Source organism: Galeopterus variegatus, unplaced genomic scaffold (genome assembly GCF_000696425.1).
Source record: "Galeopterus variegatus unplaced genomic scaffold, G_variegatus-3.0.2 Scaffold2561, whole genome shotgun sequence".
Taxonomy (NCBI): domain Eukaryota; kingdom Metazoa; phylum Chordata; class Mammalia; order Dermoptera; family Cynocephalidae; genus Galeopterus; species Galeopterus variegatus.
The window spans coordinates 235,124-240,864 of NW_007728672.1; positions in this window are offsets into that span (position 1 = coordinate 235,124).

Consider the following 5,741-nt stretch of genomic DNA (forward strand, 5'->3'; position numbering starts at 1 on the left):
AAAAAAAAAAAAAAAAAAAAAAAAAAAAAAAAGCAGGCAAATTTTCAGAGGCCACTTGTCTTCTACAAAAAGGTAAATATATATAATTAAAGTTTGTCTTAAATGAGCATTCTCTTTATATGCACAGAAGAAAGACTAGAACGATTTTTTTTTTAATTAGCAGTGGGATTATAGACAACTTTTACTTTATGCTTTTTCTCTATTTTTCCATGAAAATATATTACTTATATAGTAAAAAAAAAAAAAAAAAAAATTAAACGGGACGATGAATGTACGTCAAGTGCCTGGCACTTAATCATTATTCAACAAATGATTGCTACCATTCCTTGCTCTTGACTTTCCCAACTAGCTTTCTCTAGTGCATGAAATTCTTTCATTAGAAATACGTGTTTTGGCATTAAAGCAGTAACTTTCAAAAAAATTTAAGGTAGCAGAACTCCCTCCACTCCCACACATCTTTCGTTTCCCAGAAAGTCTTATGGGGACTTCTAATATATAAAATAGACACAGAGGTACAATGGTTGAATGAGGGCCTCCGTGGTAGATTGAGGCCTAAGAGTACCTTCTTCTGGCCTTTTCCAGGAGTTACCCACCCTCTTTCTTGGGAACCCTAAAACTCAGACACAAAACCCTGGGTCTCTGGGGAACATAGTTTGAAAACTCGGGGTTAAAGATTTCTTCTCTGTCTCAGAGCAAATGCGTCTGGAAAAGTAATAGGAAGATCCCAGTGCTTAGGTTGGGAAACCTGCATTTGAGTTCTGGTTTTGCCATTTATCAGTTGTATGGTCTTTCGCCAATCACTCGACTTCATTTAACCTCAATTTCCTCCTCTATAAAAATGAGATAACTGCCTTACAGTGTTATTGCAAATATTACATTAGATGATGAAAACGAGAGCCCTTTGTGAAGTACAAAGTATTATGTAAATGTGTGGGATTAACGTTTTCAAGAATTAGTTATGATTTTTCCAAGGATGCCTCTATTTCCCTGTATGCTTTGCTTCTTCCTACTCCCCATACAATTCGTTGCATTAATCGTTACAGAGAGAGAGATGATACAAAAACAAAACAAAACAGCCAGAAATCAGAGAAAATGCTTCCAAGTTTCCAAAGCCAAGGAAGTAAGATAGCTTAAACATTGATTCATCCTCCTCTCCCAGCACAGTCCTAGGGTGTGCATGGGTACGAGGTGGGAGAGTATTGATGATAGATACCCGGGTAGGTTTGGAGATCTCAGAGTAGAGAGGATGTGTGTCTTGCTTCCGTGTGGAACTGAGGGAGGTGGCAAGCCTTGTCGAGTTCCCCTCTGTGTCAGGCATATGCAGCAACAGTAGAGTAGCCATGGCCACAGGTGGCTAGGCAGTAAGCCCCTACTTGGTGCAGGAAACAGGCAAATGTTTTCCTTGTGCATAGAAGTAATTCAGAGAAATCCAGGCCTGAGAGGCCTCAAGGTCAGGACGAAAAGGAGGTAGCTGTGGCTACTCAAGACCACTAGACTAGAAAGGAATGAGGATGACTCAGTGGTCACTATGGACTGACCATGCTCGCTAGGCAGTAAGCCCCTACTTGGTGCAGGAAACAGGCAAATGTTTTACTTGTGCATAGAAGTAATTCAGAGAAATCCAGGCCTGAGAGGCCTCAAGGTCAGGACGAAAAGGAGGTAGCTGTGGCTACTGAAGACCACTAGACTAGAAAGGAATGAGGATGACTCAGTGGTCACTATGGACTGACCATGCTCCTTTCTCATCCAGGGCCTTGGCACTCCAGCTTCCTACTCCCAACCTACAGAAAGAAGGGAGAAAAAAAGACCAAATTTCTTGACACAATCCTGAATTACTATTCTGACATCCAGCACAATGGGGATTCAAATAAAATTCAGTTAAGAAATAAAAGTTAGATTTTTTGCACACAGAATTTGTGAACTCAAAATTCCAAGGGAATGAGATGTAGGATAGGCACATTTTTGTGATGGAAAGGCAGCACAATTCCAAGTAGAAAGTCACAGTTCCAGGGTGAGTGGTTCTGGACAAGTTGTCACATCCCGTATGTCTGTCTCCTCCCTAGCAAGAAAAGTGAGTTTCCCAATGGTAGGACTCTGTCAGAGTCATCTTCTTGTTCCCATTGTTTAACACAGTGCCTGCCTCAATGAAAGAATGAATTAAGGAGGTAGAGAACAGGGAGGGTGGAGAAATGGTCATCAGAGATGGGCTTTTCTTCTTCAGAGTTCTGGCTGCCACACGTCATTCAGACAGAGCTCAGGTCACAGGCTGATCTGACATTCTAGTGAGTTCTCAGCTCAGTACTGAACTCCAAGAGGAAGCTGCTGGGCAGAGGTTTGGATGCGATATACACCTCTAAGACCATCTAAACAAAGGGCCGCTTTATCCCACTTTGCTGGCAGAAATAACAGACCAGTGAGTCAAGTAACCATTCTCTGTTGATTTGGAGTCCAGAGACTGTGTCATTCAGAGGTGACCATCATGAGGGTACATCTCCTGCAGTTAAAATTGTCCTCGATCTCCATCTCCTCCTGTAATCACCTGTAAAGGATCTTTAAAAATGTGTGATTCTTTTTATTCAAAAATGGAAGCAGTTCTATCAAGATTCAATTGGAGAAGCAGAACCACTAGAAAAAATATATTTATATATATGTATATTATATATAATGATGTAATTTTTAGATGTTAATTACAGATAGTATGCAATTATGTAATCATATATGTAAAAAATTACATGTGTATGCACTTGTGAGAGCTGGTGAAACAACCTCTGGAGGGCTGCTGCCTTCATATCGCATGCTGCAACCTGACGTTCTCAGAGCAGTAAGTTGGGAAGGGGAGATGGATGTAAAGTTGGGGAGAGTGAGGACAAACTAGAACTAATGAGGACAGACTGGAACCCGTGTCAGTCTCTCACTGCCTTCAACTCTGATGATGAGGGGGTCCTCCAGGAAAATTTGGTGTCCTTTGTCACAGAGAGCAACACATACCTAGAATTGGGAAGCTAAAGGAGCATCCCACACCAAGGAGGTGGGGCAGTGAATGCGGCCACCAGCACTGACCTCCCAAGTGGAAAATACTACAGCTGCTGCTTCAGGCCATTAGCCCAGTCTCAGGCAATATGTCTCGTGGCCCACCCTAACTGGATACCTACAGCCTAAGCAGGTTGACATGTGACAAATCCACCACACAAGTAATGCCAAGATTTGATAAAGTGAGTTGGTAGGTTCACAGGTGTTTATGCTGCTCTGTATTCTCATCTGTATGTGTGAAATACTTCATGATTTAAAAATAATTCACAGTGTAAATCCATTTTCCTAGTGTAATTCCTAGTGTAGAAACCCTAGGAAAAAAATATAAGAATCTATGCTCCTACCAAAAAAGTTGACTTTTGAAACCAGTGAAAACATTATGTAAATGAATAGTCTTTCCAGTGAATAAATTAACAGACCAGGTGGAAACTATCCTGGTGATTCCAATTTCATCTGTCTTCTTAAGTGTTTGCAAAGTAATACCATACCTTAACATTAGCAGAAGAGATATAAGATAGGTTTTTGCTTGAAATTGGATTCCTGAGTACTCATTACATAAAATTAAACTGCAGTTGTTACACGGAATTAACTATGTAGCTTGTAAACCTGAACCAATAGACAAGTACTGTATCTCCCATCTATATTGCTTTGCTACACTTCGTTTTTGAGCTTGAAAGAACTACTTTGAAAACCTATGTATTTTTAAAATCCTATCAATATTTCATAATGTGCAGGTGCTGAAGCAAAAGACTAAATAATGTTTGAAGTATTTTAGTAATTCTTATTAGTCTCAACATTTAAGCACAACCACAAAGCTAGCTTTGAGATCACATTGCACTGAATTATGAACTACTCTACCAAACTATAAGCCAAAATTGTAATAAAAATAAACTAAATCAAATAAAATAAAATAAACTAAAAATAGGACCACTGTTGCAGTCCTATTTTATAAGCAATTAGGAAAAATAAAAGGACCTTGGTTTTTCAGCTCTGCAACCTGTGTTGCAATCTAAGCCTTCATTTTAAAGTCAAAATATATCATTCTGGTGCTGAGAACATGCCGTCTTGAGGTAGGTCAGCAGTCATCTGCAAATTAGGTAAAAATAGAGAAGGCAGACATAAAAATAAAGTTGTTTATATGCTTGTTAATCCTTTGCTGTATTGTTATGATTTTCTTTAGAGTTTTTCTAGTTTTGATTTGATTTCTGGGTATATTTAAAATTTTTTTCTCAGTATGTAAAAATACAAATGAGTCCAAAAAATAAGGAGAGAATTCAGGAACAGAATGGTATTCAGGGATTTCATTAAATTTGAAAGTGAGACACATCCTTGGCATGAAAGTTTTTTAAAATCAGAATTTATACCTACTTTGGCTTAGTGACAATAATTGGGTAAACTATACATCTCTGTTCTTCACTTTCTCTAGTTATACTCTGCTCCACTTTTTAAAAAGGTTCCAGTCTTATCTCATTGTTCTGTAATCTTCTCAGCTGGAGATAACTACTGTTAACATTTTGCTGTATATCTTTTCAATCTTTTTTTCTGAATAGGACCCATTTTAAAATGAATTGCTTTGTTTGAAATTTATATAAAGTCTAAACTCAGGTTAATTTTTGAAAACTTTTTTATTTTCAAATTATACTTACCATCAAAATTTGGAAATGCTAATACTTTTACAAAATTTAAACTTAGAGTGTATTAACAAATATGCTTTAATCCCCAAAGAATTGTTACCTGCATTTGGGAGTAGAATGAATCCCCCAAGAACACACCCAAAATCCAAACAACATAATTAAAAATTGGTATGAGTAAAGACAAGATTATTATGGTTTTTTTTTTTTTTTTCCCCTTTTTGTCTTTTTTACTGACTGGTAATGGGATCGCAACCCTCGGTGTCGCGCCTGCACTGGGGACCGGCAACGGGATCACAACCCTCGGTGTTGTGCCCACACCGCGCTCAGCCAGTGAGCGGGAACCGGTCTCCACATGGGATCCGAACCCTCAGTGGGAGCGCCACCGCACTCCCAAGCGGCGCACTCTCCAGTGCGCCACCGGGCCGGCCCGAGATTATTATGTTTTATTTAAGCATACCATCTCTTACTTTTTGGGTGTTAAATATAGACATGCCTCGTTTTGATTGCTACTTATTGTCTATTGACAGAGACCCTGAAATTAATTTCCTAATGCAAGGTTGGAAGAATGAAAAAGTAATGTATTTGAAATGAACAAAACTAATTTGTCCATTGGAACTGTAGAACGAACAAAATTCATGAATAACTGACCATAATTCCACCTATGGAAAAATCTGTGGCTATTTATCCCTTATATGATGGGTCTTTGAAAAGTTCATGGGAAGATTCATATTATCTTTTAATTCCATTTTTCCATGAACTCTTTGAAGTACTCTCATACATCTAAGCATTTTCCTCAAGAACACCAATTAGAACATCAGTAAGACTCAACGACACATGTCCCATGGGCTCTCCATATAATGCCTCCAGTCATTATTCCTATTTACATCGTTTCCTGATCAACAGAAAAGAAATCAGAGAGATCCACTATCTTCACTTAGATTAGGGTGAGGTTGTCTTTGCTGCTGCAGTGAGTGATGGAGCGCCTGGTCAATTCAAAGCTCACAACTGTTATTTTAAAAGCATCACAAGCCACATTGTTTCTCTGAGGCTCACATGGGGGCCAGAAGCCCCACAGAA